At 42.3% G+C, this 27,500-nt stretch overlaps 62 non-coding genes across 62 annotated transcripts; all 62 read right to left on the bottom strand.

Moving 5' to 3' along the window:
- Nucleotides 1-323: 323 nt before the first annotated feature.
- Nucleotides 324-442, bottom strand: LOC145873151 (5S ribosomal RNA). Its single transcript, XR_014388784.1, has one exon. It is a non-coding gene; the product is annotated as a 5S ribosomal RNA (ribosomal RNA).
- A 139-nt stretch (nucleotides 443-581) lies between these two features.
- On the bottom strand, nucleotides 582-700 carry LOC145873150 (5S ribosomal RNA). Its single transcript, XR_014388783.1, has one exon. It is a non-coding gene; the product is annotated as a 5S ribosomal RNA (ribosomal RNA).
- A 409-nt stretch (nucleotides 701-1,109) lies between these two features.
- LOC145874924 (5S ribosomal RNA) lies at nucleotides 1,110-1,228 on the bottom strand. The gene has a single exon (XR_014390558.1). It is a non-coding gene; the product is annotated as a 5S ribosomal RNA (ribosomal RNA).
- A 139-nt stretch (nucleotides 1,229-1,367) lies between these two features.
- Nucleotides 1,368-1,486, bottom strand: LOC145875353 (5S ribosomal RNA). The gene has a single exon (XR_014390989.1). It is a non-coding gene; the product is annotated as a 5S ribosomal RNA (ribosomal RNA).
- A 409-nt stretch (nucleotides 1,487-1,895) lies between these two features.
- On the bottom strand, nucleotides 1,896-2,014 carry LOC145873149 (5S ribosomal RNA). Its single transcript, XR_014388782.1, has one exon. It is a non-coding gene; the product is annotated as a 5S ribosomal RNA (ribosomal RNA).
- A 409-nt stretch (nucleotides 2,015-2,423) lies between these two features.
- LOC145873148 (5S ribosomal RNA) lies at nucleotides 2,424-2,542 on the bottom strand. Its single transcript, XR_014388781.1, has one exon. It is a non-coding gene; the product is annotated as a 5S ribosomal RNA (ribosomal RNA).
- A 409-nt stretch (nucleotides 2,543-2,951) lies between these two features.
- On the bottom strand, nucleotides 2,952-3,070 carry LOC145873147 (5S ribosomal RNA). Its single transcript, XR_014388780.1, has one exon. It is a non-coding gene; the product is annotated as a 5S ribosomal RNA (ribosomal RNA).
- A 139-nt stretch (nucleotides 3,071-3,209) lies between these two features.
- On the bottom strand, nucleotides 3,210-3,328 carry LOC145873145 (5S ribosomal RNA). Its single transcript, XR_014388778.1, has one exon. It is a non-coding gene; the product is annotated as a 5S ribosomal RNA (ribosomal RNA).
- Nucleotides 3,329-3,737: 409 nt separating this feature from the next.
- LOC145870208 (5S ribosomal RNA) lies at nucleotides 3,738-3,856 on the bottom strand. The gene has a single exon (XR_014386204.1). It is a non-coding gene; the product is annotated as a 5S ribosomal RNA (ribosomal RNA).
- Nucleotides 3,857-3,995: 139 nt separating this feature from the next.
- LOC145868461 (5S ribosomal RNA) lies at nucleotides 3,996-4,114 on the bottom strand. The gene has a single exon (XR_014384457.1). It is a non-coding gene; the product is annotated as a 5S ribosomal RNA (ribosomal RNA).
- Nucleotides 4,115-4,523: 409 nt separating this feature from the next.
- LOC145873144 (5S ribosomal RNA) lies at nucleotides 4,524-4,642 on the bottom strand. Its single transcript, XR_014388777.1, has one exon. It is a non-coding gene; the product is annotated as a 5S ribosomal RNA (ribosomal RNA).
- Nucleotides 4,643-4,781: 139 nt separating this feature from the next.
- On the bottom strand, nucleotides 4,782-4,900 carry LOC145873143 (5S ribosomal RNA). Its single transcript, XR_014388776.1, has one exon. It is a non-coding gene; the product is annotated as a 5S ribosomal RNA (ribosomal RNA).
- A 409-nt stretch (nucleotides 4,901-5,309) lies between these two features.
- Nucleotides 5,310-5,428, bottom strand: LOC145870207 (5S ribosomal RNA). The gene has a single exon (XR_014386203.1). It is a non-coding gene; the product is annotated as a 5S ribosomal RNA (ribosomal RNA).
- Nucleotides 5,429-5,567: 139 nt separating this feature from the next.
- LOC145870316 (5S ribosomal RNA) lies at nucleotides 5,568-5,686 on the bottom strand. Its single transcript, XR_014386312.1, has one exon. It is a non-coding gene; the product is annotated as a 5S ribosomal RNA (ribosomal RNA).
- A 409-nt stretch (nucleotides 5,687-6,095) lies between these two features.
- LOC145873142 (5S ribosomal RNA) lies at nucleotides 6,096-6,214 on the bottom strand. The gene has a single exon (XR_014388775.1). It is a non-coding gene; the product is annotated as a 5S ribosomal RNA (ribosomal RNA).
- A 139-nt stretch (nucleotides 6,215-6,353) lies between these two features.
- LOC145873141 (5S ribosomal RNA) lies at nucleotides 6,354-6,472 on the bottom strand. The gene has a single exon (XR_014388774.1). It is a non-coding gene; the product is annotated as a 5S ribosomal RNA (ribosomal RNA).
- Nucleotides 6,473-6,881: 409 nt separating this feature from the next.
- Nucleotides 6,882-7,000, bottom strand: LOC145873140 (5S ribosomal RNA). Its single transcript, XR_014388773.1, has one exon. It is a non-coding gene; the product is annotated as a 5S ribosomal RNA (ribosomal RNA).
- A 409-nt stretch (nucleotides 7,001-7,409) lies between these two features.
- Nucleotides 7,410-7,528, bottom strand: LOC145873139 (5S ribosomal RNA). Its single transcript, XR_014388772.1, has one exon. It is a non-coding gene; the product is annotated as a 5S ribosomal RNA (ribosomal RNA).
- Nucleotides 7,529-7,937: 409 nt separating this feature from the next.
- On the bottom strand, nucleotides 7,938-8,056 carry LOC145873138 (5S ribosomal RNA). The gene has a single exon (XR_014388770.1). It is a non-coding gene; the product is annotated as a 5S ribosomal RNA (ribosomal RNA).
- Nucleotides 8,057-8,465: 409 nt separating this feature from the next.
- LOC145873137 (5S ribosomal RNA) lies at nucleotides 8,466-8,584 on the bottom strand. The gene has a single exon (XR_014388769.1). It is a non-coding gene; the product is annotated as a 5S ribosomal RNA (ribosomal RNA).
- A 409-nt stretch (nucleotides 8,585-8,993) lies between these two features.
- Nucleotides 8,994-9,112, bottom strand: LOC145873136 (5S ribosomal RNA). Its single transcript, XR_014388768.1, has one exon. It is a non-coding gene; the product is annotated as a 5S ribosomal RNA (ribosomal RNA).
- Nucleotides 9,113-9,521: 409 nt separating this feature from the next.
- Nucleotides 9,522-9,640, bottom strand: LOC145873134 (5S ribosomal RNA). The gene has a single exon (XR_014388766.1). It is a non-coding gene; the product is annotated as a 5S ribosomal RNA (ribosomal RNA).
- Nucleotides 9,641-9,779: 139 nt separating this feature from the next.
- Nucleotides 9,780-9,898, bottom strand: LOC145873133 (5S ribosomal RNA). The gene has a single exon (XR_014388765.1). It is a non-coding gene; the product is annotated as a 5S ribosomal RNA (ribosomal RNA).
- Nucleotides 9,899-10,307: 409 nt separating this feature from the next.
- On the bottom strand, nucleotides 10,308-10,426 carry LOC145870206 (5S ribosomal RNA). Its single transcript, XR_014386202.1, has one exon. It is a non-coding gene; the product is annotated as a 5S ribosomal RNA (ribosomal RNA).
- A 139-nt stretch (nucleotides 10,427-10,565) lies between these two features.
- On the bottom strand, nucleotides 10,566-10,684 carry LOC145873132 (5S ribosomal RNA). The gene has a single exon (XR_014388764.1). It is a non-coding gene; the product is annotated as a 5S ribosomal RNA (ribosomal RNA).
- A 409-nt stretch (nucleotides 10,685-11,093) lies between these two features.
- Nucleotides 11,094-11,212, bottom strand: LOC145873131 (5S ribosomal RNA). Its single transcript, XR_014388763.1, has one exon. It is a non-coding gene; the product is annotated as a 5S ribosomal RNA (ribosomal RNA).
- Nucleotides 11,213-11,351: 139 nt separating this feature from the next.
- On the bottom strand, nucleotides 11,352-11,470 carry LOC145875571 (5S ribosomal RNA). The gene has a single exon (XR_014391213.1). It is a non-coding gene; the product is annotated as a 5S ribosomal RNA (ribosomal RNA).
- A 409-nt stretch (nucleotides 11,471-11,879) lies between these two features.
- Nucleotides 11,880-11,998, bottom strand: LOC145873130 (5S ribosomal RNA). The gene has a single exon (XR_014388762.1). It is a non-coding gene; the product is annotated as a 5S ribosomal RNA (ribosomal RNA).
- Nucleotides 11,999-12,137: 139 nt separating this feature from the next.
- On the bottom strand, nucleotides 12,138-12,256 carry LOC145875570 (5S ribosomal RNA). The gene has a single exon (XR_014391212.1). It is a non-coding gene; the product is annotated as a 5S ribosomal RNA (ribosomal RNA).
- Nucleotides 12,257-12,665: 409 nt separating this feature from the next.
- On the bottom strand, nucleotides 12,666-12,784 carry LOC145873129 (5S ribosomal RNA). Its single transcript, XR_014388761.1, has one exon. It is a non-coding gene; the product is annotated as a 5S ribosomal RNA (ribosomal RNA).
- Nucleotides 12,785-12,923: 139 nt separating this feature from the next.
- LOC145873128 (5S ribosomal RNA) lies at nucleotides 12,924-13,042 on the bottom strand. Its single transcript, XR_014388760.1, has one exon. It is a non-coding gene; the product is annotated as a 5S ribosomal RNA (ribosomal RNA).
- Nucleotides 13,043-13,451: 409 nt separating this feature from the next.
- On the bottom strand, nucleotides 13,452-13,570 carry LOC145873127 (5S ribosomal RNA). The gene has a single exon (XR_014388759.1). It is a non-coding gene; the product is annotated as a 5S ribosomal RNA (ribosomal RNA).
- Nucleotides 13,571-13,709: 139 nt separating this feature from the next.
- LOC145873126 (5S ribosomal RNA) lies at nucleotides 13,710-13,828 on the bottom strand. Its single transcript, XR_014388758.1, has one exon. It is a non-coding gene; the product is annotated as a 5S ribosomal RNA (ribosomal RNA).
- Nucleotides 13,829-14,237: 409 nt separating this feature from the next.
- On the bottom strand, nucleotides 14,238-14,356 carry LOC145873125 (5S ribosomal RNA). Its single transcript, XR_014388757.1, has one exon. It is a non-coding gene; the product is annotated as a 5S ribosomal RNA (ribosomal RNA).
- Nucleotides 14,357-14,765: 409 nt separating this feature from the next.
- Nucleotides 14,766-14,884, bottom strand: LOC145873123 (5S ribosomal RNA). The gene has a single exon (XR_014388755.1). It is a non-coding gene; the product is annotated as a 5S ribosomal RNA (ribosomal RNA).
- Nucleotides 14,885-15,293: 409 nt separating this feature from the next.
- LOC145869404 (5S ribosomal RNA) lies at nucleotides 15,294-15,412 on the bottom strand. The gene has a single exon (XR_014385400.1). It is a non-coding gene; the product is annotated as a 5S ribosomal RNA (ribosomal RNA).
- Nucleotides 15,413-15,551: 139 nt separating this feature from the next.
- Nucleotides 15,552-15,670, bottom strand: LOC145875056 (5S ribosomal RNA). Its single transcript, XR_014390690.1, has one exon. It is a non-coding gene; the product is annotated as a 5S ribosomal RNA (ribosomal RNA).
- A 409-nt stretch (nucleotides 15,671-16,079) lies between these two features.
- On the bottom strand, nucleotides 16,080-16,198 carry LOC145873122 (5S ribosomal RNA). Its single transcript, XR_014388754.1, has one exon. It is a non-coding gene; the product is annotated as a 5S ribosomal RNA (ribosomal RNA).
- A 409-nt stretch (nucleotides 16,199-16,607) lies between these two features.
- LOC145873121 (5S ribosomal RNA) lies at nucleotides 16,608-16,726 on the bottom strand. Its single transcript, XR_014388753.1, has one exon. It is a non-coding gene; the product is annotated as a 5S ribosomal RNA (ribosomal RNA).
- Nucleotides 16,727-17,135: 409 nt separating this feature from the next.
- LOC145873120 (5S ribosomal RNA) lies at nucleotides 17,136-17,254 on the bottom strand. Its single transcript, XR_014388752.1, has one exon. It is a non-coding gene; the product is annotated as a 5S ribosomal RNA (ribosomal RNA).
- Nucleotides 17,255-17,663: 409 nt separating this feature from the next.
- Nucleotides 17,664-17,782, bottom strand: LOC145873119 (5S ribosomal RNA). Its single transcript, XR_014388751.1, has one exon. It is a non-coding gene; the product is annotated as a 5S ribosomal RNA (ribosomal RNA).
- A 409-nt stretch (nucleotides 17,783-18,191) lies between these two features.
- Nucleotides 18,192-18,310, bottom strand: LOC145869403 (5S ribosomal RNA). Its single transcript, XR_014385399.1, has one exon. It is a non-coding gene; the product is annotated as a 5S ribosomal RNA (ribosomal RNA).
- Nucleotides 18,311-18,449: 139 nt separating this feature from the next.
- LOC145875055 (5S ribosomal RNA) lies at nucleotides 18,450-18,568 on the bottom strand. The gene has a single exon (XR_014390689.1). It is a non-coding gene; the product is annotated as a 5S ribosomal RNA (ribosomal RNA).
- A 409-nt stretch (nucleotides 18,569-18,977) lies between these two features.
- On the bottom strand, nucleotides 18,978-19,096 carry LOC145873118 (5S ribosomal RNA). Its single transcript, XR_014388750.1, has one exon. It is a non-coding gene; the product is annotated as a 5S ribosomal RNA (ribosomal RNA).
- Nucleotides 19,097-19,505: 409 nt separating this feature from the next.
- LOC145873117 (5S ribosomal RNA) lies at nucleotides 19,506-19,624 on the bottom strand. Its single transcript, XR_014388749.1, has one exon. It is a non-coding gene; the product is annotated as a 5S ribosomal RNA (ribosomal RNA).
- Nucleotides 19,625-20,033: 409 nt separating this feature from the next.
- LOC145869402 (5S ribosomal RNA) lies at nucleotides 20,034-20,152 on the bottom strand. Its single transcript, XR_014385398.1, has one exon. It is a non-coding gene; the product is annotated as a 5S ribosomal RNA (ribosomal RNA).
- Nucleotides 20,153-20,291: 139 nt separating this feature from the next.
- Nucleotides 20,292-20,410, bottom strand: LOC145875054 (5S ribosomal RNA). The gene has a single exon (XR_014390688.1). It is a non-coding gene; the product is annotated as a 5S ribosomal RNA (ribosomal RNA).
- Nucleotides 20,411-20,819: 409 nt separating this feature from the next.
- LOC145873116 (5S ribosomal RNA) lies at nucleotides 20,820-20,938 on the bottom strand. The gene has a single exon (XR_014388748.1). It is a non-coding gene; the product is annotated as a 5S ribosomal RNA (ribosomal RNA).
- A 409-nt stretch (nucleotides 20,939-21,347) lies between these two features.
- LOC145868460 (5S ribosomal RNA) lies at nucleotides 21,348-21,466 on the bottom strand. The gene has a single exon (XR_014384456.1). It is a non-coding gene; the product is annotated as a 5S ribosomal RNA (ribosomal RNA).
- Nucleotides 21,467-21,875: 409 nt separating this feature from the next.
- Nucleotides 21,876-21,994, bottom strand: LOC145873115 (5S ribosomal RNA). Its single transcript, XR_014388747.1, has one exon. It is a non-coding gene; the product is annotated as a 5S ribosomal RNA (ribosomal RNA).
- Nucleotides 21,995-22,403: 409 nt separating this feature from the next.
- Nucleotides 22,404-22,522, bottom strand: LOC145870127 (5S ribosomal RNA). The gene has a single exon (XR_014386123.1). It is a non-coding gene; the product is annotated as a 5S ribosomal RNA (ribosomal RNA).
- Nucleotides 22,523-22,931: 409 nt separating this feature from the next.
- LOC145873114 (5S ribosomal RNA) lies at nucleotides 22,932-23,050 on the bottom strand. Its single transcript, XR_014388746.1, has one exon. It is a non-coding gene; the product is annotated as a 5S ribosomal RNA (ribosomal RNA).
- Nucleotides 23,051-23,189: 139 nt separating this feature from the next.
- On the bottom strand, nucleotides 23,190-23,308 carry LOC145873112 (5S ribosomal RNA). Its single transcript, XR_014388744.1, has one exon. It is a non-coding gene; the product is annotated as a 5S ribosomal RNA (ribosomal RNA).
- A 409-nt stretch (nucleotides 23,309-23,717) lies between these two features.
- On the bottom strand, nucleotides 23,718-23,836 carry LOC145868459 (5S ribosomal RNA). Its single transcript, XR_014384455.1, has one exon. It is a non-coding gene; the product is annotated as a 5S ribosomal RNA (ribosomal RNA).
- A 409-nt stretch (nucleotides 23,837-24,245) lies between these two features.
- Nucleotides 24,246-24,364, bottom strand: LOC145868458 (5S ribosomal RNA). The gene has a single exon (XR_014384454.1). It is a non-coding gene; the product is annotated as a 5S ribosomal RNA (ribosomal RNA).
- Nucleotides 24,365-24,773: 409 nt separating this feature from the next.
- LOC145873111 (5S ribosomal RNA) lies at nucleotides 24,774-24,892 on the bottom strand. The gene has a single exon (XR_014388743.1). It is a non-coding gene; the product is annotated as a 5S ribosomal RNA (ribosomal RNA).
- Nucleotides 24,893-25,301: 409 nt separating this feature from the next.
- Nucleotides 25,302-25,420, bottom strand: LOC145873110 (5S ribosomal RNA). The gene has a single exon (XR_014388742.1). It is a non-coding gene; the product is annotated as a 5S ribosomal RNA (ribosomal RNA).
- A 139-nt stretch (nucleotides 25,421-25,559) lies between these two features.
- Nucleotides 25,560-25,678, bottom strand: LOC145873109 (5S ribosomal RNA). The gene has a single exon (XR_014388741.1). It is a non-coding gene; the product is annotated as a 5S ribosomal RNA (ribosomal RNA).
- A 409-nt stretch (nucleotides 25,679-26,087) lies between these two features.
- On the bottom strand, nucleotides 26,088-26,206 carry LOC145873108 (5S ribosomal RNA). Its single transcript, XR_014388740.1, has one exon. It is a non-coding gene; the product is annotated as a 5S ribosomal RNA (ribosomal RNA).
- A 139-nt stretch (nucleotides 26,207-26,345) lies between these two features.
- LOC145873107 (5S ribosomal RNA) lies at nucleotides 26,346-26,464 on the bottom strand. Its single transcript, XR_014388739.1, has one exon. It is a non-coding gene; the product is annotated as a 5S ribosomal RNA (ribosomal RNA).
- Nucleotides 26,465-26,873: 409 nt separating this feature from the next.
- Nucleotides 26,874-26,992, bottom strand: LOC145873106 (5S ribosomal RNA). The gene has a single exon (XR_014388738.1). It is a non-coding gene; the product is annotated as a 5S ribosomal RNA (ribosomal RNA).
- A 139-nt stretch (nucleotides 26,993-27,131) lies between these two features.
- Nucleotides 27,132-27,250, bottom strand: LOC145873105 (5S ribosomal RNA). Its single transcript, XR_014388737.1, has one exon. It is a non-coding gene; the product is annotated as a 5S ribosomal RNA (ribosomal RNA).
- Nucleotides 27,251-27,500: the final 250 nt, after the last annotated feature.

The raw sequence follows: 27,500 nt of genomic DNA, 5'->3' as shown, positions 1-27,500 counted from the left end.
GAACTTTGTGTCACTGAAAAAGTAGAAGAAATTACAAACACTGTTCCCATCACTTTTTACCACAGGTAGTTGGATAAAATACAAACTTTATTTCCTTTCATCATTTGAACAGGGCAAAGGAGCACAAAGCACACACAAGCTGCATTCAGCAACAATATTCTTGTTTGTCTTATAAATACAAGGCAGATGCTAATTGAAAACACAAGGAAATTTGATCCTATTAAAAAGGCAGGAAGCTGCATTTAGTCAATTCATCATTAAATGCTTACTACAAGGCAGTGTTGCTGATGAAATAGTGCAGGGGCACACCCTCGTGGACAAAATGCTTACAGCACCTGGTATTCCCAGGCGGTCTCCCATCCAAGTACTAACCAGGCCCGACCCTGCTTAGCTTCCGAGATCAGACGAGATCGGGCGTACCCAGGCTGGTATGGCCGTAAGCGAGAAACAATCTCTTGCTACAACATATATAGTCAAAGTGAGTCTGATAAAACAGACATTTAGTCAATTCATCATTAAATGCTTAATACAAGGCAGTGTTGCTGATGAAATAGTGCAAGAGCACACCCTCGTGGACAAAATGCTTACAGCACCTGGTATTCCCAGGCGGTCTCCCATCCAAGTACTAACCAGGCCCGACCCTGCTTAGCTTCCGAGATCAGACGAGATCGGGCGTACCCAGGCTGGTATGGCCGTAAGCGAGAAACAATCTCTTGCTACAACATATATAGTCAAAGTGAGTGTGATAAACAGACATTGCATTTTCACCAATTAGATAAGCAGCTTGAACTTTGTGTCACTGAAAAAGTAGAAGAAATTACAAACACTGTTCCCATCACTTTTTAGCACAGGTAGTTGGATAAAATACAAACTTTATTTCCTTTCATCATTTGAACAGGGCAAAGGAGCACAAAGCACACACAAGCTGCATTCAGCAACAATATTCTTGTTTGTCTTATAAATACAAGGCAGATGCTAATTGAAAACACAAGGAAATTTGATCCTATTAAAAAGGCAGGAAGCTGCATTTAGTCAATTCATCCTTAAATGCTTACTACAAGGCAGTGTTGCTGATGAAATAGTGCAGGGGCACACCCTCGTGGACAAAATGCTTACAGCACCTGGTATTCCCAGGCGGTCTCCCATCCAAGTACTAACCAGGCCCGACCCTGCTTAGCTTCCGAGATCAGACGAGATCGGGGGTACCCAGGCTGGTATGGCCGTAAGCGAGAAACAATCTCTTGCTACAACATATATAGTCAAAGTGAGTCTGATAAAACAGACATTTAGTCAATTCATCATTAAATGCTTAATACAAGGCAGTGTTGCTGATGAAATAGTGCAAGAGCACACCCTCGTGGACAAAATGCTTACAGCACCTGGTATTCCCAGGCGGTCTCCCATCCAAGTACTAACCAGGCCCGACCCTGCTTACCTTCCGAGATCAGACGAGATCGGGCGTACCCAGGCTGGTATGGCCGTAAGCGAGAAACAATCTCTTGCTACAACATATATAGTCAAAGTGAGTGTGATAAACAGACATTGCATTTTCACCAATTAGATAAGCAGCTTGAACTTTGTGTCACTGAAAAAGTAGAAGAAATTACAAACACTGTTCCCATCACTTTTTACCACAGGTAGTTGGATAAAATACAAACTTTATTTCCTTTCATCATTTGAACAGGGCAAAGGAGCACAAAGCACACACAAGCTGCATTCAGCAACAATATTCTTGTTTGTCTTATAAATACAAGGCAGATGCTAATTGAAAACACAAGGAAATTTGATCCTATTAAAAAGGCAGGAAGCTGCATTTAGTCAATTCATCATTAAATGCTTACTACAAGGCAGTGTTGCTGATGAAATAGTGCAGGGGCACACCCTCGTGGACAAAATGCTTACAGCACCTGGTATTCCCAGGCGGTCTCCCATCCAAGTACTAACCAGGCCCGACCCTGCTTAGCTTCCGAGATCAGACGAGATCGGGCGTACCCAGGCTGGTATGGCCGTAAGCGAGAAACAATCTCTTGCTACAACATATATAGTCAAAGTGAGTGTGATAAACAGACATTGCATTTTCACCAATTAGATAAGCAGCTTGAACTTTGTGTCACTGAAAAAGTAGAAGAAATTACAAACACTGTTCCCATCACTTTTTACCACAGGTAGTTGGATAAAATACAAACTTTATTTCCTTTCATCATTTGAACAGGGCAAAGGAGCACAAAGCACACACAAGCTGCATTCAGCAACAATATTCTTGTTTGTCTTATAAATACAAGGCAGATGCTAATTGAAAACACAAGGAAATTTGATCCTATTAAAAAGGCAGGAAGCTGCATTTAGTCAATTCATCCTTAAATGCTTACTACAAGGCAGTGTTGCTGATGAAATAGTGCAGGGGCACACCCTCGTGGACAAAATGCTTACAGCACCTGGTATTCCCAGGCGGTCTCCCATCCAAGTACTAACCAGGCCCGACCCTGCTTAGCTTCCGAGATCAGACGAGATCGGGCGTACCCAGGCTGGTATGGCCGTAAGCGAGAAACAATCTCTTGCTACAACATATATAGTCAAAGTGAGTGTGATAAACAGACATTGCATTTTCACCAATTAGATAAGCAGCTTGAACTTTGTGTCACTGAAAAAGTAGAAGAAATTACAAACACTGTTCCCATCACTTTTTAGCACAGGTAGTTGGATAAAATACAAACTTTATTTCCTTTCATCATTTGAACAGGGCAAAGGAGCACAAAGCACACACAAGCTGCATTCAGCAACAATATTCTTGTTTGTCTTATAAATACAAGGCAGATGCTAATTGAAAACACAAGGAAATTTGATCCTATTAAAAAGGCAGGAAGCTGCATTTAGTCAATTCATCATTAAATGCTTACTACAAAGCAGTGTTGCTGATGAAATAGTGCAGGGGCACACCCTCGTGGACAAAATGCTTACAGCACCTGGTATTCCCAGGCGGTCTCCCATCCAAGTACTAACCAGGCCCGACCCTGCTTAGCTTCCGAGATCAGACGAGATCGGGCGTACCCAGGCTGGTATGGCCGTAAGCGAGAAACAATCTCTTGCTACAACATATATAGTCAAAGTGAGTCTGATAAAACAGACATTTAGTCAATTCATCATTAAATGCTTAATACAAGGCAGTGTTGCTGATGAAATAGTGCAAGAGCACACCCTCGTGGACAAAATGCTTACAGCACCTGGTATTCCCAGGCGGTCTCCCATCCAAGTACTAACCAGGCCCGACCCTGCTTAGCTTCCGAGATCAGACGAGATCGGGCGTACCCAGGCTGGTATGGCCGTAAGCGAGAAACAATCTCTTGCTACAACATATATAGTCAAAGTGAGTGTGATAAACAGACATTGCATTTTCACCAATTAGATAAGCAGCTTGAACTTTGTGTCACTGAAAAAGTAGAAGAAATTACAAACACTGTTCCCATCACTTTTTAGCACAGGTAGTTGGATAAAATACAAACTTTATTTCCTTTCATCATTTGAACAGGGCAAAGGAGCACAAAGCACACACAAGCTGCATTCAGCAACAATATTCTTGTTTGTCTTATAAATACAAGGCAGATGCTAATTGAAAACACAAGGAAATTTGATCCTATTAAAAAGGCAGGAAGCTGCATTTAGTCAATTCATCATTAAATGCTTACTACAAGGCAGTGTTGCTGATGAAATAGTGCAGGGGCACACCCTCGTGGACAAAATGCTTACAGCACCTGGTATTCCCAGGCGGTCTCCCATCCAAGTACTAACCAGGCCGGACCCTGGTTAGCTTCCGAGATCAGACGAGATCGGGCGTACCCAGGCTGGTATGGCCGTAAGCGAGAAACAATCTCTTGCTACAACATATATAGTCAAAGTGAGTCTGATAAAACAGACATTTAGTCAATTCATCATTAAATGCTTACTACAAGGCAGTGTTGCTGATGAAATAGTGCAGGGGCACACCCTCGTGGACAAAATGCTTACAGCACCTGGTATTCCCAGGCGGTCTCCCATCCAAGTACTAACCAGGCCTGACCCTGCTTAGCTTCCGAGATCAGACGAGATCGGGCGTACCCAGGCTGGTATGGCCGTAAGCGAGAACCAATCTCTTGCTACAACATATATAGTCAAAGTGAGTGTGATAAACAGACATTGCATTTTCACCAATTAGATAAGCAGCTTGAACTTTGTGTCACTGAAAAAGTAGAAGAAATTACAAACACTGTTCCCATCACTTTTTAGCACAGGTAGTTGGATAAAATACAAACTTTATTTCCTTTCATCATTTGAACAGGGCAAAGGAGCACAAAGCACACACAAGCTGCATTCAGCAACAATATTCTTGTTTGTCTTATAAATACAAGGCAGATGCTAATTGAAAACACAAGGAAATTTGATCCTATTAAAAAGGCAGGAAGCTGCATTTAGTCAATTCATCATTAAATGCTTACTACAAGGCAGTGTTGCTGATGAAATAGTGCAGGGGCACACCCTCGTGGACAAAATGCTTACAGCACCTGGTATTCCCAGGCGGTCTCCCATCCAAGTACTAACCAGGCCCGACCCTGCTTAGCTTCCGAGATCAGACGAGATCGGGCGTACCCAGGCTGGTATGGCCGTAAGCGAGAAACAATCTCTTGCTACAACATATATAGTCAAAGTGAGTCTGATAAAACAGACATTTAGTCAATTCATCATTAAATGCTTAATACAAGGCAGTGTTGCTGATGAAATAGTGCAAGAGCACACCCTCGTGGACAAAATGCTTACAGCACCTGGTATTCCCAGGCGGTCTCCCATCCAAGTACTAACCAGGCCCGACCCTGCTTAGCTTCCGAGATCAGACGAGATCGGGCGTACCCAGGCTGGTATGGCCGTAAGCGAGAAACAATCTCTTGCTACAACATATATAGTCAAAGTGAGTGTGATAAACAGACATTGCATTTTCACCAATTAGATAAGCAGCTTGAACTTTGTGTCACTGAAAAAGTAGAAGAAATTACAAACACTGTTCCCATCACTTTTTAGCACAGGTAGTTGGATAAAATACAAACTTTATTTCCTTTCATCATTTGAACAGGGCAAAGGAGCACAAAGCACACACAAGCTGCATTCAGCAACAATATTCTTGTTTGTCTTATAAATACAAGGCAGATGCTAATTGAAAACACAAGGAAATTTGATCCTATTAAAAAGGCAGGAAGCTGCATTTAGTCAATTCATCATTAAATGCTTACTACAAGGCAGTGTTGCTGATGAAATAGTGCAGGGGCACACCCTCGTGGACAAAATGCTTACAGCACCTGGTATTCCCAGGCGGTCTCCCATCCAAGTACTAACCAGGCCGGACCCTGGTTAGCTTCCGAGATCAGACGAGATCGGGCGTACCCAGGCTGGTATGGCCGTAAGCGAGAAACAATCTCTTGCTACAACATATATAGTCAAAGTGAGTCTGATAAAACAGACATTTAGTCAATTCATCATTAAATGCTTACTACAAGGCAGTGTTGCTGATGAAATAGTGCAGGGGCACACCCTCGTGGACAAAATGCTTAGAGCACCTGGTATTCCCAGGCGGTCTCCCATCCAAGTACTAACCAGGCCTGACCCTGCTTAGCTTCCGAGATCAGACGAGATCGGGCGTACCCAGGCTGGTATGGCCGTAAGCGAGAACCAATCTCTTGCTACAACATATATAGTCAAAGTGAGTGTGATAAACAGACATTGCATTTTCACCAATTAGATAAGCAGCTTGAACTTTGTGTCACTGAAAAAGTAGAAGAAATTACAAACACTGTTCCCATCACTTTTTAGCACAGGTAGTTGGATAAAATACAAACTTTATTTCCTTTCATCATTTGAACAGGGCAAAGGAGCACAAAGCACACACAAGCTGCATTCAGCAACAATATTCTTGTTTGTCTTATAAATACAAGGCAGATGCTAATTGAAAAGACAAGGAAATTTGATCCTATTAAAAAGGCAGGAAGCTGCATTTAGTCAATTCATCATTAAATGCTTACTACAAGGCAGTGTTGCTGATGAAATAGTGCAGGGGCACACCCTCGTGGACAAAATGCTTACAGCACCTGGTATTCCCAGGCGGTCTCCCATCCAAGTACTAACCAGGCCCGACCCTGCTTAGCTTCCGAGATCAGACGAGATCGGGCGTACCCAGGCTGGTATGGCCGTAAGCGAGAAACAATCTCTTGCTACAACATATATAGTCAAAGTGAGTCTGATAAAACAGACATTTAGTCAATTCATCATTAAATGCTTAATACAAGGCAGTGTTGCTGATGAAATAGTGCAAGAGCACACCCTCGTGGACAAAATGCTTACAGCACCTGGTATTCCCAGGCGGTCTCCCATCCAAGTACTAACCAGGCCCGACCCTGCTTAGCTTCCGAGATCAGACGAGATCGGGCGTACCCAGGCTGGTATGGCCGTAAGCGAGAAACAATCTCTTGCTACAACATATATAGTCAAAGTGAGTGTGATAAACAGACATTGCATTTTCACCAATTAGATAAGCAGCTTGAACTTTGTGTCACTGAAAAAGTAGAAGAAATTACAAACACTGTTCCCATCACTTTTTAGCACAGGTAGTTGGATAAAATACAAACTTTATTTCCTTTCATCATTTGAACAGGGCAAAGGAGCACAAAGCACACACAAGCTGCATTCAGCAACAATATTCTTGTTTGTCTTATAAATACAAGGCAGATGCTAATTGAAAACACAAGGAAATTTGATCCTATTAAAAAGGCAGGAAGCTGCATTTAGTCAATTCATCCTTAAATGCTTACTACAAGGCAGTGTTGCTGATGAAATAGTGCAGGGGCACACCCTCGTGGACAAAATGCTTACAGCACCTGGTATTCCCAGGCGGTCTCCCATCCAAGTACTAACCAGGCCCGACCCTGCTTAGCTTCCGAGATCAGACGAGATCGGGCGTACCCAGGCTGGTATGGCCGTAAGCGAGAAACAATCTCTTGCTACAACATATATAGTCAAAGTGAGTGTGATAAACAGACATTGCATTTTCACCAATTAGATAAGCAGCTTGAACTTTGTGTCACTGAAAAAGTAGAAGAAATTACAAACACTGTTCCCATCACTTTTTACCACAGGTAGTTGGATAAAATACAAACTTTATTTCCTTTCATCATTTGAACAGGGCAAAGGAGCACAAAGCACACACAAGCTGCATTCAGCAACAATATTCTTGTTTGTCTTATAAATACAAGGCAGATGCTAATTGAAAACACAAGGAAATTTGATCCTATTAAAAAGGCAGGAAGCTGCATTTAGTCAATTCATCCTTAAATGCTTACTACAAGGCAGTGTTGCTGATGAAATAGTGCAGGGGCACACCCTCGTGGACAAAATGCTTACAGCACCTGGTATTCCCAGGCGGTCTCCCATCCAAGTACTAACCAGGCCCGACCCTGCTTAGCTTCCGAGATCAGACGAGATCGGGCGTACCCAGGCTGGTATGGCCGTAAGCGAGAAACAATCTCTTGCTACAACATATATAGTCAAAGTGAGTGTGATAAACAGACATTGCATTTTCACCAATTAGATAAGCAGCTTGAACTTTGTGTCACTGAAAAAGTAGAAGAAATTACAAACACTGTTCCCATCACTTTTTAGCACAGGTAGTTGGATAAAATACAAACTTTATTTCCTTTCATCATTTGAACAGGGCAAAGGAGCACAAAGCACACACAAGCTGCATTCAGCAACAATATTCTTGTTTGTCTTATAAATACAAGGCAGATGCTAATTGAAAACACAAGGAAATTTGATCCTATTAAAAAGGCAGGAAGCTGCATTTAGTCAATTCATCATTAAATGCTTACTACAAAGCAGTGTTGCTGATGAAATAGTGCAGGGGCACACCCTCGTGGACAAAATGCTTACAGCACCTGGTATTCCCAGGCGGTCTCCCATCCAAGTACTAACCAGGCCCGACCCTGCTTAGCTTCCGAGATCAGACGAGATCGGGCGTACCCAGGCTGGTATGGCCGTAAGCGAGAAACAATCTCTTGCTACAACATATATAGTCAAAGTGAGTGTGATAAACAGACATTGCATTTTCACCAATTAGATAAGCAGCTTGAACTTTGTGTCACTGAAAAAGTAGAAGAAATTACAAACACTGTTCCCATCACTTTTTACCACAGGTAGTTGGATAAAATACAAACTTTATTTCCTTTCATCATTTGAACAGGGCAAAGGAGCACAAAGCACACACAAGCTGCATTCAGCAACAATATTCTTGTTTGTCTTATAAATACAAGGCAGATGCTAATTGAAAACACAAGGAAATTTGATCCTATTAAAAAGGCAGGAAGCTGCATTTAGTCAATTCATCATTAAATGCTTACTACAAGGCAGTGTTGCTGATGAAATAGTGCAGGGGCACACCCTCGTGGACAAAATGCTTACAGCACCTGGTATTCCCAGGCGGTCTCCCATCCAAGTACTAACCAGGCCCGACCCTGCTTAGCTTCCGAGATCAGACGAGATCGGGCGTACCCAGGCTGGTATGGCCGTAAGCGAGAAACAATCTCTTGCTACAACATATATAGTCAAAGTGAGTGTGATAAACAGACATTGCATTTTCACCAATTAGATAAGCAGCTTGAACTTTGTGTCACTGAAAAAGTAGAAGAAATTACAAACACTGTTCCCATCACTTTTTACCACAGGTAGTTGGATAAAATACAAACTTTATTTCCTTTCATCATTTGAACAGGGCAAAGGAGCACAAAGCACACACAAGCTGCATTCAGCAACAATATTCTTGTTTGTCTTATAAATACAAGGCAGATGCTAATTGAAAACACAAGGAAATTTGATCCTATTAAAAAGGCAGGAAGCTGCATTTAGTCAATTCATCCTTAAATGCTTACTACAAGGCAGTGTTGCTGATGAAATAGTGCAGGGGCACACCCTCGTGGACAAAATGCTTACAGCACCTGGTATTCCCAGGCGGTCTCCCATCCAAGTACTAACCAGGCCCGACCCTGCTTAGCTTCCGAGATCAGACGAGATCGGGCGTACCCAGGCTGGTATGGCCGTAAGCGAGAAACAATCTCTTGCTACAACATATATAGTCAAAGTGAGTGTGATAAACAGACATTGCATTTTCACCAATTAGATAAGCAGCTTGAACTTTGTGTCACTGAAAAAGTAGAAGAAATTACAAACACTGTTCCCATCACTTTTTAGCACAGGTAGTTGGATAAAATACAAACTTTATTTCCTTTCATCATTTGAACAGGGCAAAGGAGCACAAAGCACACACAAGCTGCATTCAGCAACAATATTCTTGTTTGTCTTATAAATACAAGGCAGATGCTAATTGAAAACACAAGGAAATTTGATCCTATTAAAAAGGCAGGAAGCTGCATTTAGTCAATTCATCATTAAATGCTTACTACAAAGCAGTGTTGCTGATGAAATAGTGCAGGGGCACACCCTCGTGGACAAAATGCTTACAGCACCTGGTATTCCCAGGCGGTCTCCCATCCAAGTACTAACCAGGCCCGACCCTGCTTAGCTTCCGAGATCAGACGAGATCGGGCGTACCCAGGCTGGTATGGCCGTAAGCGAGAAACAATCTCTTGCTACAACATATATAGTCAAAGTGAGTCTGATAAAACAGACATTTAGTCAATTCATCATTAAATGCTTAATACAAGGCAGTGTTGCTGATGAAATAGTGCAAGAGCACACCCTCGTGGACAAAATGCTTACAGCACCTGGTATTCCCAGGCGGTCTCCCATCCAAGTACTAACCAGGCCCGACCCTGCTTAGCTTCCGAGATCAGACGAGATCGGGCGTACCCAGGCTGGTATGGCCGTAAGCGAGAAACAATCTCTTGCTACAACATATATAGTCAAAGTGAGTGTGATAAACAGACATTGCATTTTCACCAATTAGATAAGCAGCTTGAACTTTGTGTCACTGAAAAAGTAGAAGAAATTACAAACACTGTTCCCATCACTTTTTAGCACAGGTAGTTGGATAAAATACAAACTTTATTTCCTTTCATCATTTGAACAGGGCAAAGGAGCACAAAGCACACACAAGCTGCATTCAGCAACAATATTCTTGTTTGTCTTATAAATACAAGGCAGATGCTAATTGAAAACACAAGGAAATTTGATCCTATTAAAAAGGCAGGAAGCTGCATTTAGTCAATTCATCATTAAATGCTTACTACAAGGCAGTGTTGCTGATGAAATAGTGCAGGGGCACACCCTCGTGGACAAAATGCTTACAGCACCTGGTATTCCCAGGCGGTCTCCCATCCAAGTACTAACCAGGCCGGACCCTGGTTAGCTTCCGAGATCAGACGAGATCGGGCGTACCCAGGCTGGTATGGCCGTAAGCGAGAAACAATCTCTTGCTACAACATATATAGTCAAAGTGAGTCTGATAAAACAGACATTTAGTCAATTCATCATTAAATGCTTAATACAAGGCAGTGTTGCTGATGAAATAGTGCAAGAGCACACCCTCGTGGACAAAATGCTTACAGCACCTGGTATTCCCAGGCGGTCTCCCATCCAAGTACTAACCAGGCCCGACCCTGCTTAGCTTCCGAGATCAGACGAGATCGGGCGTACCCAGGCTGGTATGGCCGTAAGCGAGAAACAATCTCTTGCTACAACATATATAGTCAAAGTGAGTGTGATAAACAGACATTGCATTTTCACCAATTAGATAAGCAGCTTGAACTTTGTGTCACTGAAAAAGTAGAAGAAATTACAAACACTGTTCCCATCACTTTTTAGCACAGGTAGTTGGATAAAATACAAACTTTATTTCCTTTCATCATTTGAACAGGGCAAAGGAGCACAAAGCACACACAAGCTGCATTCAGCAACAATATTCTTGTTTGTCTTATAAATACAAGGCAGATGCTAATTGAAAACACAAGGAAATTTGATCCTATTAAAAAGGCAGGAAGCTGCATTTAGTCAATTCATCATTAAATGCTTACTACAAGGCAGTGTTGCTGATGAAATAGTGCAGGGGCACACCCTCGTGGACAAAATGCTTACAGCACCTGGTATTCCCAGGCGGTCTCCCATCCAAGTACTAACCAGGCCCGACCCTGCTTAGCTTCCGAGATCAGACGAGATCGGGCGTACCCAGGCTGGTATGGCCGTAAGCGAGAAACAATCTCTTGCTACAACATATATAGTCAAAGTGAGTCTGATAAAACAGACATTTAGTCAATTCATCATTAAATGCTTAATACAAGGCAGTGTTGCTGATGAAATAGTGCAAGAGCACACCCTCGTGGACAAAATGCTTACAGCACCTGGTATTCCCAGGCGGTGTCCCATCCAAGTACTAACCAGGCCCGACCCTGCTTAGCTTCCGAGATCAGACGAGATCGGGCGTACCCAGGCTGGTATGGCCGTAAGCGAGAAACAATCTCTTGCTACAACATATATAGTCAAAGTGAGTGTGATAAACAGACATTGCATTTTCACCAATTAGATAAGCAGCTTGAACTTTGTGTCACTGAAAAAGTAGAAGAAATTACAAACACTGTTCCCATCACTTTTTAGCACAGGTAGTTGGATAAAATACAAACTTTATTTCCTTTCATCATTTGAACAGGGCAAAGGAGCACAAAGCACACACAAGCTGCATTCAGCAACAATATTCTTGTTTGTCTTATAAATACAAGGCAGATGCTAATTGAAAACACAAGGAAATTTGATCCTATTAAAAAGGCAGGAAGCTGCATTTAGTCAATTCATCATTAAATGCTTACTACAAGGCAGTGTTGCTGATGAAATAGTGCAGGGGCACACCCTCGTGGACAAAATGCTTACAGCACCTGGTATTCCCAGGCGGTCTCCCATCCAAGTACTAACCAGGCCCGACCCTGCTTAGCTTCCGAGATCAGACGAGATCGGGCGTACCCAGGCTGGTATGGCCGTAAGCGAGAAACAATCTCTTGCTACAACATATATAGTCAAAGTGAGTCTGATAAAACAGACATTTAGTCAATTCATCATTAAATGCTTAATACAAGGCAGTGTTGCTGATGAAATAGTGCAAGAGCACACCCTCGTGGACAAAATGCTTACAGCACCTGGTATTCCCAGGCGGTGTCCCATCCAAGTACTAACCAGGCCCGACCCTGCTTAGCTTCCGAGATCAGACGAGATCGGGCGTACCCAGGCTGGTATGGCCGTAAGCGAGAAACAATCTCTTGCTACAACATATATAGTCAAAGTGAGTGTGATAAACAGACATTGCATTTTCACCAATTAGATAAGCAGCTTGAACTTTGTGTCACTGAAAAAGTAGAAGAAATTACAAACACTGTTCCCATCACTTTTTAGCACAGGTAGTTGGATAAAATACAAACTTTATTTCCTTTCATCATTTGAACAGGGCAAAGGAGCACAAAGCACACACAAGCTGCATTCAGCAACAATATTCTTGTTTGTCTTATAAATACAAGGCAGATGCTAATTGAAAACACAAGGAAATTTGATCCTATTAAAAAGGCAGGAAGCTGCATTTAGTCAATTCATCCTTAAATGCTTACTACAAGGCAGTGTTGCTGATGAAATAGTGCAGGGGCACACCCTCGTGGACAAAATGCTTACAGCACCTGGTATTCCCAGGCGGTCTCCCATCCAAGTACTAACCAGGCCCGACCCTGCTTAGCTTCCGAGATCAGACGAGATCGGGCGTACCCAGGCTGGTATGGCCGTAAGCGAGAAACAATCTCTTGCTACAACATATATAGTCAAAGTGAGTCTGATAAAACAGACATTTAGTCAATTCATCATTAAATGCTTAATACAAGGCAGTGTTGCTGATGAAATAGTGCAAGAGCACACCCTCGTGGACAAAATGCTTACAGCACCTGGTATTCCCAGGCGGTCTCCCATCCAAGTACTAACCAGGCCCGACCCTGCTTAGCTTCCGAGATCAGACGAGATCGGGCGTACCCAGGCTGGTATGGCCGTAAGCGAGAAACAATCTCTTGCTACAACATATATAGTCAAAGTGAGTGTGATAAACAGACATTGCATTTTCACCAATTAGATAAGCAGCTTGAACTTTGTGTCACTGAAAAAGTAGAAGAAATTACAAACACTGTTCCCATCACTTTTTACCACAGGTAGTTGGATAAAATACAAACTTTATTTCCTTTCATCATTTGAACAGGGCAAAGGAGCACAAAGCACACACAAGCTGCATTCAGCAACAATATTCTTGTTTGTCTTATAAATACAAGGCAGATGCTAATTGAAAACACAAGGAAATTTGATCCTATTAAAAAGGCAGGAAGCTGCATTTAGTCAATTCATCCTTAAATGCTTACTACAAGGCAGTGTTGCTGATGAAATAGTGCAGGGGCACACCCTCGTGGACAAAATGCTTACAGCACCTGGTATTCCCAGGCGGTCTCCCATCCAAGTACTAACCAGGCCCGACCCTGCTTAGCTTCCGAGATCAGACGAGATCGGGCGTACCCAGGCTGGTATGGCCGTAAGCGAGAAACAATCTCTTGCTACAACATATATAGTCAAAGTGAGTCTGATAAAACAGACATTTAGTCAATTCATCATTAAATGCTTAATACAAGGCAGTGTTGCTGATGAAATATTGCAAGAGCACACCCTCGTGGACAAAATGCTTACAGCACCTGGTATTCCCAGGCGGTCTCCCATCCAAGTACTAACCAGGCCCGACCCTGCTTAGCTTCCGAGATCAGACGAGATCGGGCGTACCCAGGCTGGTATGGCCGTAAGCGAGAAACAATCTCTTGCTACAACATATATAGTCAAAGTGAGTGTGATAAACAGACATTGCATTTTCACCAATTAGATAAGCAGCTTGAACTTTGTGTCACTGAAAAAGTAGAAGAAATTACAAACACTGTTCCCATCACTTTTTACCACAGGTAGTTGGATAAAATACAAACTTTATTTCCTTTCATCATTTGAACAGGGCAAAGGAGCACAAAGCACACACAAGCTGCATTCAGCAACAATATTCTTGTTTGTCTTATAAATACAAGGCAGATGCTAATTGAAAACACAAGGAAATTTGATCCTATTAAAAAGGCAGGAAGCTGCATTTAGTCAATTCATCATTAAATGCTTACTACAAGGCAGTGTTGCTGATGAAATAGTGCAGGGGCACACCCTCGTGGACAAAATGCTTACAGCACCTGGTATTCCCAGGCGGTCTCCCATCCAAGTACTAACCAGGCCCGACCCTGCTTAGCTTCCGAGATCAGACGAGATCGGGCGTACCCAGGCTGGTATGGCCGTAAGCGAGAAACAATCTCTTGCTACAACATATATAGTCAAAGTGAGTGTGATAAACAGACATTGCATTTTCACCAATTAGATAAGCAGCTTGAACTTTGTGTCACTGAAAAAGTAGAAGAAATTACAAACACTGTTCCCATCACTTTTTAGCACAGGTAGTTGGATAAAATACAAACTTTATTTCCTTTCATCATTTGAACAGGGCAAAGGAGCACAAAGCACACACAAGCTGCATTCAGCAACAATATTCTTGTTTGTCTTATAAATACAAGGCAGATGCTAATTGAAAACACAAGGAAATTTGATCCTATTAAAAAGGCAGGAAGCTGCATTTAGTCAATTCATCCTTAAATGCTTACTACAAGGCAGTGTTGCTGATGAAATAGTGCAGGGGCACACCCTCGTGGACAAAATGCTTACAGCACCTGGTATTCCCAGGCGGTCTCCCATCCAAGTACTAACCAGGCCCGACCCTGCTTAGCTTCCGAGATCAGACGAGATCGGGCGTACCCAGGCTGGTATGGCCGTAAGCGAGAAACAATCTCTTGCTACAACATATATAGTCAAAGTGAGTGTGCTAAACAGACATTGCATTTTCACCAATTAGATAAGCAGCTTGAACTTTGTGTCACTGAAAAAGTAGAAGAAATTACAAACACTGTTCCCATCACTTTTTAGCACAGGTAGTTGGATAAAATACAAACTTTATTTCCTTTCATCATTTGAACAGGGCAAAGGAGCACAAAGCACACACAAGCTGCATTCAGCAACAATATTCTTGTTTGTCTTATAAATACAAGGCAGATGCTAATTGAAAACACAAGGAAATTTGATCCTATTAAAAAGGCAGGAAGCTGCATTTAGTCAATTCATCATTAAATGCTTACAACAAAGCAGTGTTGCTGATGAAATAGTGCAGGGGCACACCCTCGTGGACAAAATGCTTACAGCACCTGGTATTCCCAGGCGGTCTCCCATCCAAGTACTAACCAGGCCGGACCCTGCTTAGCTTCCGAGATCAGACGAGATCGGGCGTACCCAGGCTGGTATGGCCGTAAGCGAGAAACAATCTCTTGCTACAACATATATAGTCAAAGTGAGTCTGATAAAACAGACATTTAGTCAATTCATCATTAAATGCTTAATACAAGGCAGTGTTGCTGATGAAATAGTGCAAGAGCACACCCTCGTGGACAAAATGCTTACAGCACCTGGTATTCCCAGGCGGTCTCCCATTCAAGTACTAACCAGGCCCGACCCTGCTTAGCTTCCGAGATCAGACGAGATCGGGCGTACCCAGGCTGGTATGGCCGTAAGCGAGAAACAATCTCTTGCTACAACATATATAGTCAAAGTGAGTGTGATAAACAGACATTGCATTTTCACCAATTAGATAAGCAGCTTGAACTTTGTGTCACTGAAAAAGTAGAAGAAATTACAAACACTGTTCACATCACTTTTTACCACAGGTAGTTGGATAAAATACAAACTTTATTTCCTTTCATCATTTGAACAGGGCAAAGGAGCACAAAGCACACACAAGCTGCATTCAGCAACAATATTCTTGTTTGTCTTATAAATACAAGGCAGATGCTAATTGAAAACACAAGGAAATTTGATCCTATTAAAAAGGCAGGAAGCTGCATTTAGTCAATTCATCATTAAATGCTTACTACAAGGCAGTGTTGCTGATGAAATAGTGCAGGGGCACACCCTCGTGGACAAAATGCTTACAGCACCTGGTATTCCCAGGCGGTCTCCCATCCAAGTACTAACCAGGCCCGACCCTGCTTAGCTTCCGAGATCAGACGAGATCGGGCGTACCCAGGCTGGTATGGCCGTAAGCGAGAAACAATCTCTTGCTACAACATATATAGTCAAAGTGAGTGTGATAAACAGACATTGCATTTTCACCAATTAGATAAGCAGCTTGAACTTTGTGTCACTGAAAAAGTAGAAGAAATTACAAACACTGTTCCCATCACTTTTTAGCACAGGTAGTTGGATAAAATACAAACTTTATTTCCTTTCATCATTTGAACAGGGCAAAGGAGCACAAAGCACACACAAGCTGCATTCAGCAACAATATTCTTGTTTGTCTTATAAATACAAGGCAGATGCTAATTGAAAACACAAGGAAATTTGATCCTATTAAAAAGGCAGGAAGCTGCATTTAGTCAATTCATCCTTAAATGCTTACTACAAGGCAGTGTTGCTGATGAAATAGTGCAGGGGCACACCCTCGTGGACAAAATGCTTACAGCACCTGGTATTCCCAGGCGGTCTCCCATCCAAGTACTAACCAGGCCCGACCCTGCTTAGCTTCCGAGATCAGACGAGATCGGGCGTACCCAGGCTGGTATGGCCGTAAGCGAGAAACAATCTCTTGCTACAACATATATAGTCAAAGTGAGTGTGATAAACAGACATTGCATTTTCACCAATTAGATAAGCAGCTTGAACTTTGTGTCACTGAAAAAGTAGAAGAAATTACAAACACTGTTCCCATCACTTTTTACCACAGGTAGTTGGATAAAATACAAACTTTATTTCCTTTCATCATTTGAACAGGGCAAAGGAGCACAAAGCACACACAAGCTGCATTCAGCAACAATATTCTTGTTTGTCTTATAAATACAAGGCAGATGCTAATTGAAAACACAAGGAAATTTGATCCTATTAAAAAGGCAGGAAGCTGCATTTAGTCAATTCATCATTAAATGCTTACTACAAGGCAGTGTTGCTGATGAAATAGTGCAGGGGCACACCCTCGTGGACAAAATGCTTACAGCACCTGGTATTCCCAGGCGGTCTCCCATCCAAGTACTAACCAGGCCCGACCCTGCTTAGCTTCCGAGATCAGACGAGATCGGGCGTACCCAGGCTGGTATGGCCGTAAGCGAGAAACAATCTCTTGCTACAACATATATAGTCAAAGTGAGTGTGATAAACAGACATTGCATTTTCACCAATTAGATAAGCAGCTTGAACTTTGTGTCACTGAAAAAGTAGAAGAAATTACAAACACTGTTCCCATCACTTTTTAGCACAGGTAGTTGGATAAAATACAAACTTTATTTCCTTTCATCATTTGAACAGGGCAAAGGAGCACAAAGCACACACAAGCTGCATTCAGCAACAATATTCTTGTTTGTCTTATAAATACAAGGCAGATGCTAATTGAAAACACAAGGAAATTTGATCCTATTAAAAAGGCAGGAAGCTGCATTTAGTCAATTCATCCTTAAATGCTTACTACAAGGCAGTGTTGCTGATGAAATAGTGCAGGGGCACACCCTCGTGGACAAAATGCTTACAGCACCTGGTATTCCCAGGCGGTCTCCCATCCAAGTACTAACCAGGCCCGACCCTGCTTAGCTTCCGAGATCAGACGAGATCGGGCGTACCCAGGCTGGTATGGCCGTAAGCGAGAAACAATCTCTTGCTACAACATATATAGTCAAAGTGAGTGTGATAAACAGACATTGCATTTTCACCAATTAGATAAGCAGCTTGAACTTTGTGTCACTGAAAAAGTAGAAGAAATTACAAACACTGTTCCCATCACTTTTTAGCACAGGTAGTTGGATAAAATACAAACTTTATTTCCTTTCATCATTTGAACAGGGCAAAGGAGCACAAAGCACACACAAGCTGCATTCAGCAACAATATTCTTGTTTGTCTTATAAATACAAGGCAGATGCTAATTGAAAACACAAGGAAATTTGATCCTATTAAAAAGGCAGGAAGCTGCATTTAGTCAATTCATCATTAAATGCTTACAACAAAGCAGTGTTGCTGATGAAATAGTGCAGGGGCACACCCTCGTGGACAAAATGCTTACAGCACCTGGTATTCCCAGGCGGTCTCCCATCCAAGTACTAACCAGGCCGGACCCTGCTTAGCTTCCGAGATCAGACGAGATCGGGCGTACCCAGGCTGGTATGGCCGTAAGCGAGAAACAATCTCTTGCTACAACATATATAGTCAAAGTGAGTCTGATAAAACAGACATTTAGTCAATTCATCATTAAATGCTTAATACAAGGCAGTGTTGCTGATGAAATAGTGCAAGAGCACACCCTCGTGGACAAAATGCTTACAGCACCTGGTATTCCCAGGCGGTCTCCCATTCAAGTACTAACCAGGCCCGACCCTGCTTAGCTTCCGAGATCAGACGAGATCGGGCGTACCCAGGCTGGTATGGCCGTAAGCGAGAAACAATCTCTTGCTACAACATATATAGTCAAAGTGAGTGTGATAAACAGACATTGCATTTTCACCAATTAGATAAGCAGCTTGAACTTTGTGTCACTGAAAAAGTAGAAGAAATTACAAACACTGTTCCCATCACTTTTTACCACAGGTAGTTGGATAAAATACAAACTTTATTTCCTTTCATCATTTGAACAGGGCAAAGGAGCACAAAGCACACACAAGCTGCATTCAGCAACAATATTCTTGTTTGTCTTATAAATACAAGGCAGATGCTAATTGAAAACACAAGGAAATTTGATCCTATTAAAAAGGCAGGAAGCTGCATTTAGTCAATTCATCATTAAATGCTTACTACAAGGCAGTGTTGCTGATGAAATAGTGCAGGGGCACACCCTCGTGGACAAAATGCTTACAGCACCTGGTATTCCCAGGCGGTCTCCCATCCAAGTACTAACCAGGCCCGACCCTGCTTAGCTTCCGAGATCAGACGAGATCGGGCGTACCCAGGCTGGTATGGCCGTAAGCGAGAAACAATCTCTTGCTACAACATATATAGTCAAAGTGAGTGTGATAAACAGACATTGCATTTTCACCAATTAGATAAGCAGCTTGAACTTTGTGTCACTGAAAAAGTAGAAGAAATTACAAACACTGTTCCCATCACTTTTTAGCACAGGTAGTTGGATAAAATACAAACTTTATTTCCTTTCATCATTTGAACAGGGCAAAGGAGCACAAAGCACACACAAGCTGCATTCAGCAACAATATTCTTGTTTGTCTTATAAATACAAGGCAGATGCTAATTGAAAACACAAGGAAATTTGATCCTATTAAAAAGGCAGGAAGCTGCATTTAGTCAATTCATCCTTAAATGCTTACTACAAGGCAGTGTTGCTGATGAAATAGTGCAGGGGCACACCCTCGTGGACAAAATGCTTACAGCACCTGGTATTCCCAGGCGGTCTCCCATCCAAGTACTAACCAGGCCCGACCCTGCTTAGCTTCCGAGATCAGACGAGATCGGGCGTACCCAGGCTGGTATGGCCGTAAGCGAGAAACAATCTCTTGCTACAACATATATAGTCAAAGTGAGTGTGATAAACAGACATTGCATTTTCACCAATTAGATAAGCAGCTTGAACTTTGTGTCACTGAAAAAGTAGAAGAAATTACAAACACTGTTCCCATCACTTTTTAGCACAGGTAGTTGGATAAAATACAAACTTTATTTCCTTTCATCATTTGAACAGGGCAAAGGAGCACAAAGCACACACAAGCTGCATTCAGCAACAATATTCTTGTTTGTCTTATAAATACAAGGCAGATGCTAATTGAAAACACAAGGAAATTTGATCCTATTAAAAAGGCAGGAAGCTGCATTTAGTCAATTCATCATTAAATGCTTACAACAAAGCAGTGTTGCTGATGAAATAGTGCAGGGGCACACCCTCGTGGACAAAATGCTTACAGCACCTGGTATTCCCAGGCGGTCTCCCATCCAAGTACTAACCAGGCCGGACCCTGCTTAGCTTCCGAGATCAGACGAGATCGGGCGTACCCAGGCTGGTATGGCCGTAAGCGAGAAACAATCTCTTGCTACAACATATATAGTCAAAGTGAGTCTGATAAAACAGACATTTAGTCAATTCATCATTAAATGCTTAATACAAGGCAGTGTTGCTGATGAAATAGTGCAAGAGCACACCCTCGTGGACAAAATGCTTACAGCACCTGGTATTCCCAGGCGGTCTCCCATTCAAGTACTAACCAGGCCCGACCCTGCTTAGCTTCCGAGATCAGACGAGATCGGGCGTACCCAGGCTGGTATGGCCGTAAGCGAGAAACAATCTCTTGCTACAACATATATAGTCAAAGTGAGTGTGATAAACAGACATTGCATTTTCACCAATTAGATAAGCAGCTTGAACTTTGTGTCACTGAAAAAGTAGAAGAAATTACAAACACTGTTCCCATCACTTTTTACCACAGGTAGTTGGATAAAATACAAACTTTATTTCCTTTCATCATTTGAACAGGGCAAAGGAGCACAAAGCACACACAAGCTGCATTCAGCAACAATATTCTTGTTTGTCTTATAAATACAAGGCAGATGCTAATTGAAAACACAAGGAAATTTGATCCTATTAAAAAGGCAGGAAGCTGCATTTAGTCAATTCATCATTAAATGCTTACTACAAGGCAGTGTTGCTGATGAAATAGTGCAGGGGCACACCCTCGTGGACAAAATGCTTACAGCACCTGGTATTCCCAGGCGGTCTCCCATCCAAGTACTAACCAGGCCCGACCCTGCTTAGCTTCCGAGATCAGACGAGATCGGGCGTACCCAGGCTGGTATGGCCGTAAGCGAGAAACAATCTCTTGCTACAACATATATAGTCAAAGTGAGTGTGATAAACAGACATTGCATTTTCACCAATTAGATAAGCAGCTTGAACTTTGTGTCACTGAAAAAGTAGAAGAAATTACAAACACTGTTCCCATCACTTTTTAGCACAGGTAGTTGGATAAAATACAAACTTTATTTCCTTTCATCATTTGAACAGGGCAAAGGAGCACAAAGCACACACAAGCTGCATTCAGCAACAATATTCTTGTTTGTCTTATAAATACAAGGCAGATGCTAATTGAAAACACAAGGAAATTTGATCCTATTAAAAAGGCAGGAAGCTGCATTTAGTCAATTCATCATTAAATGCTTACTACAAGGCAGTGTTGCTGATGAAATAGTGCAGGGGCACACCCTCGTGGACAAAATGCTTACAGCACCTGGTATTCCCAGGCGGTCTCCCATCCAAGTACTAACCAGGCCTGACCCTGCTTAGCTTCCGAGATCAGACGAGATCGGGCGTACCCAGGCTGGTATGGCCGTAAGCGAGAACCGATCTCTTGCTACAACATATATAGTCAAAGTGAGTGTGATAAACAGACATTGCATTTTCACCAATTAGATAAGCAGCTTGAACTTTGTGTCACTGAAAAAGTAGAAGAAATTACAAACACTGTTCCCATCACTTTTTAGCACAGGTAGTTGGATAAAATACAAACTTTATTTCCTTTCATCATTTGAACAGGGCAAAGGAGCACAAAGCACACACAAGCTGCATTCAGCAACAATATTCTTGTTTGTCTTATAAATACAAGGCAGATGCTAATTGAAAACACAAGGAAATTTGATCCTATTAAAAAGGCAGGAAGCTGCATTTAGTCAATTCATCATTAAATGCTTACTACAAAGCAGTGTTGCTGATGAAATAGTGCAGGGGCACACCCTCGTGGACAAAATGCTTACAGCACCTGGTATTCCCAGGCGGTCTCCCATCCAAGTACTAACCAGGCCCGACCCTGCTTAGCTTCCGAGATCAGACGAGATCGGGCGTACCCAGGCTGGTATGGCCGTAAGCGAGAAACAATCTCTTGCTACAACATATATAGTCAAAGTGAGTGTGATAAACAGACATTGCATTTTCACCAATTAGATAAGCAGCTTGAACTTTGTGTCACTGAAAAAGTAGAAGAAATTACAAACACTGTTCCCATCACTTTTTACCACAGGTAGTTGGATAAAATACAAACTTTATTTCCTTTCATCATTTGAACAGGGCAAAGGAGCACAAAGCACACACAAGCTGCATTCAGCAACAATATTCTTGTTTGTCTTATAAATACAAGGCAGATGCTAATTGAAAACACAAGGAAATTTGATCCTATTAAAAAGGCAGGAAGCTGCATTTAGTCAATTCATCATTAAATGCTTACTACAAGGCAGTGTTGCTGATGAAATAGTGCAGGGGCACACCCTCGTGGACAAAATGCTTACAGCACCTGGTATTCCCAGGCGGTCTCCCATCCAAGTACTAACCAGGGCTGACCCTGCTTAGCTTCCGAGATCAGACGAGATCGGGCGTACCCAGGCTGGTATGGCCGTAAGCGAGAACCAATCTCTTGCTACAACATATATAGTCAAAGTGAGTGTGATAAACAGACATTGCATTTTCACCAATTAGATAAGCAGCTTGAACTTTGTGTCACTGAAAAAGTAGAAGAAATTACAAACACTGTTCCCATCACTTTTTAGCACAGGTAGTTGGATAAAATACAAACTTTATTTCCTTTCATCATTTGAACAGGGCAAAGGAGCACAAAGCACACACAAGCTGCATTCAGCAACAATATTCTTGTTTGTCTTATAAATACAAGGCAGATGCTAATTGAAAACACAAGGAAATTTGATCCTATTAAAAAGGCAGGAAGCTGCATTTAGTCAATTCATCATTAAATGCTTACTACAAAGCAGTGTTGCTGATGAAATAGTGCAGGGGCACACCCTCGTGGACAAAATGCTTACAGCACCTGGTATTCCCAGGCGGTCTCCCATCCAAGTACTAACCAGGCCCGACCCTGCTTAGCTTCCGAGATCAGACGAGATCGGGCGTACCCAGGCTGGTATGGCCGTAAGCGAGAAACAATCTCTTGCTACAACATATATAGTCAAAGTGAGTCTGATAAAACAGACATTTAGTCAATTCATCATTAAATGCTTAATACAAGGCAGTGTTGCTGATGAAATAGTGCAAGAGCACACCCTCGTGGACAAAATGCTTACAGCACCTGGTATTCCCAGGCGGTCTCCCATCCAAGTACTAACCAGGCCCGACCCTGCTTAGCTTCCGAGATCAGACGAGATCGGGCGTACCCAGGCTGGTATGGCCGTAAGCGAGAAACAATCTCTTGCTACAACATATATAGTCAAAGTGAGGGTGATAAACAGACATTGCATTTTCACCAATTAGATAAGCAGCTTGAACTTTGTGTCACTGAAAAAGTAGAAGAAATTACAAACACTGTTCCCATCACTTTTTACCACAGGTAGTTGGATAAAATACAAACTTTATTTCCTTTCATCATTTGAACAGGGCAAAGGAGCACAAAGCACACACAAGCTGCATTCAGCAACAATATTCTTGTTTGTCTTATAAATACAAGGCAGATGCTAATTGAAAACACAAGGAAATTTGATCCTATTAAAAAGGCAGGAAGCTGCATTTAGTCAATTCATCATTAAATGCTTACTACAAGGCAGTGTTGCTGATGAAATAGTGCAGGGGCACACCCTCGTGGACAAAATGCTTACAGCACCTGGTATTCCCAGGCGGTCTCCCATCCAAGTACTAACCAGGCCTGACCCTGCTTAGCTTCCGAGATCAGACGAGATCGGGCGTACCCAGGCTGGTATGGCCGTAAGCGAGAACCAATCTCTTGCTACAACATATATAGTCAAAGTGAGTGTGATAAACAGACATTGCATTTTCACCAATTAGATAAGCAGCTTGAACTTTGTGTCACTGAAAAAGTAGAAGAAATTACAAACACTGTTCCCATCACTTTTTAGCACAGGTAGTTGGATAAAATACAAACTTTATTTCCTTTCATCATTTGAACAGGGCAAAGGAGCACAAAGCACACACAAGCTGCATTCAGCAACAATATTCTTGTTTGTCTTATAAATACAAGGCAGATGCTAATTGAAAACACAAGGAAATTTGATCCTATTAAAAAGGCAGGAAGCTGCATTTAGTCAATTCATCATTAAATGCTTACTACAAGGCAGTGTTGCTGATGAAATAGTGCAGGGGCACACCCTCGTGGACAAAATGCTTACAGCACCTGGTATTCCCAGGCGGTCTCCCATCCAAGTACTAACCAGGCCTGACCCTGCTTAGCTTCCGAGATCAGACGAGATCGGGCGTACCCAGGCTGGTATGGCCGTAAGCGAGAACCAATCTCTTGCTACAACATATATAGTCAAAGTGAGTGTGATAAACAGACATTGCATTTTCACCAATTAGATAAGCAGCTTGAACTTTGTGTCACTGAAAAAGTAGAAGAAATTACAAACACTGTTCCCATCACTTTTTAGCACAGGTAGTTGGATAAAATACAAACTTTATTTCCTTTCATCATTTGAACAGGGCAAAGGAGCACAAAGCACACACAAGCTGCATTCAGCAACAATATTCTTGTTTGTCTTATAAATACAAGGCAGATGCTAATTGAAAACACAAGGAAATTTGATCCTATTAAAAAGGCAGGAAGCTGCATTTAGTCAATTCATCATTAAATGCTTACTACAAAGCAGTGTTGCTGATGAAATAGTGCAGGGGCACACCCTCGTGGACAAAATGCTTACAGCACCTGGTATTCCCAGGCGGTCTCCCATCCAAGTACTAACCAGGCCCGACCCTGCTTAGCTTCCGAGATCAGACGAGATCGGGCGTACCCAGGCTGGTATGGCCGTAAGCGAGAAACAATCTCTTGCTACAACATATATAGTCAAAGTGAGTGTGATAAACAGACATTGCATTTTCACCAATTAGATAAGCAGCTTGAACTTTGTGTCACTGAAAAAGTAGAAGAAATTACAAACACTGTTCCCATCACTTTTTAGCACAGGTAGTTGGATAAAATACAAACTTTATTTCCTTTCATCATTTGAACAGGGCAAAGGAGCACAAAGCACACACAAGCTGCATTCAGCAACAATATTCTTGTTTGTCTTATAAATACAAGGCAGATGCTAATTGAAAACACAAGGAAATTTGATCCTATTAAAAAGGCAGGAAGCTGCATTTAGTCAATTCATCATTAAATGCTTACTACAAGGCAGTGTTGCTGATGAAATAGTGCAGGGGCACACCCTCGTGGACAAAATGCTTACAGCACCTGGTATTCCCAGGCGGTCTCCCATCCAAGTACTAACCAGGCCCGACCCTGCTTAGCTTCCGAGATCAGACGAGATCGGGCGTACCCAGGCTGGTATGGCCGTAAGCGAGAAACAATCTCTTGCTATAACATATATAGTCAAAGTGAGTCTGATAAAACAGACATTTAGTCAATTCATCATTAAATGCTTAATACAAGGCAGTGTTGCTGATGAAATAGTGCAAGAGCACACCCTCGTGGACAAAATGCTTACAGCACCTGGTATTCCCAGGCGGTCTCCCATCCAAGTACTAACCAGGCCCGACCCTGCTTAGCTTCCGAGATCAGACGAGATCGGGCGTACCCAGGCTGGTATGGCCGTAAGCGAGAAACAATCTCTTGCTACAACATATATAGTCAAAGTGAGTGTGATAAACAGACATTGCATTTTCACCAATTAGATAAGCAGCTTGAACTTTGTGTCACTGAAAAAGTAGAAGAAATTACAAACACTGTTCCCATCACTTTTTAGCACAGGTAGTTGGATAAAATACAAACTTTATTTCCTTTCATCATTTGAACAGGGCAAAGGAGCACAAAGCACACACAAGCTGCATTCAGCAACAATATTCTTGTTTGTCTTATAAATACAAGGCAGATGCTAATTGAAAACACAAGGAAATTTGATCCTATTAAAAAGGCAGGAAGCTGCATTTAGTCAATTCATCATTAAATGCTTACTACAAGGCAGTGTTGCTGATGAAATAGTGCAGTGGCACACCCTCGTGGACAAAATGCTTACAGCACCTGGTATTCCCAGGCGGTCTCCCATCCAAGTACTAACCAGGCCCGACCCTGCTTAGCTTCCGAGATCAGACGAGATCGGGCGTACCCAGGCTGGTATGGCCGTAAGCGAGAAACAATCTCTTGCTACAACATATATAGTCAAAGTGAGTCTGATAAAACAGACATTTAGTCAATTCATCATTAAATGCTTAATACAAGGCAGTGTTGCTGATGAAATAGTGCAAGAGCACACCCACGTGGACAAAATGCTTACAGCACCTGGTATTCCCAGGCGGTCTCCCATCCAAGTACTAACCAGGCCCGACCCTGCTTAGCTTCCGAGATCAGACGAGATCGGGCGTACCCAGGCTGGTATGGCCGTAAGCGAGAAACAATCTCTTGCTACAACATATATAGTCAAAGTGAGTGTGATAAACAGACATTGCATTTTCACCAATTAGATAAGCAGCTTGAACTTTGTGTCACTGAAAAAGTAGAAGAAATTACAAACACTGTTCCCATCACTTTTTAGCACAGGTAGTTGGATAAAATACAAACTTTATTTCCTTTCATCATTTGAACAGGGCAAAGGAGCACAAAGCACACACAAGCTGCATTCAGCAACAATATTCTTGTTTGTCTTATAAATACAAGGCAGATGCTAATTGAAAACACAAGGAAATTTGATCCTATTAAAAAGGCAGGAAGCTGCATTTAGTCAATTCATCATTAAATGCTTACTACAAAGCAGTGTTGCTGATGAAATAGTGCAGGGGCACACCCTCGTGGACAAAATGCTTACAGCACCTGGTATTCCCAGGCGGTCTCCCATCCAAGTACTAACCAGGCCCGACCCTGCTTAGCTTCCGAGATCAGACGAGATCGGGCGTACCCAGGCTGGTATGGCCGTAAGCGAGAAACAATCTCTTGCTACAACATATATAGTCAAAGTGAGTCTGATAAAACAGACATTTAGTCAATTCATCATTAAATGCTTAATACAAGGCAGTGTTGCTGATGAAATAGTGCAAGAGCACACCCTCGTGGACAAAATGCTTACAGCACCTGGTATTCCCAGGCGGTCTCCCATCCAAGTACTAACCAGGCCCGACCCTGCTTAGCTTCCGAGATCAGACGAGATCGGGCGTACCCAGGCTGGTATGGCCGTAAGCGAGAAACAATCTCTTGCTACAACATATATAGTCAAAGTGAGGGTGATAAACAGACATTGCATTTTCACCAATTAGATAAGCAGCTTGAACTTTGTGTCACTGAAAAAGTAGAAGAAATTACAAACACTGTTCCCATCACTTTTTACCACAGGTAGTTGGATAAAATACAAACTTTATTTCCTTTCATCATTTGAACAGGGCAAAGGAGCACAAAGCACACACAAGCTGCATTCAGCAACAATATTCTTGT

The sequence above is a fragment of the Salmo salar genome, unplaced genomic scaffold (genome assembly GCF_965601325.2).
Source record: "Salmo salar unplaced genomic scaffold, fSalSal1 ptg000293l, whole genome shotgun sequence".
NCBI classification, from domain to species: domain Eukaryota; kingdom Metazoa; phylum Chordata; class Actinopteri; order Salmoniformes; family Salmonidae; genus Salmo; species Salmo salar.
This window is presented reverse-complemented; position numbering and strand designations above follow the sequence as displayed.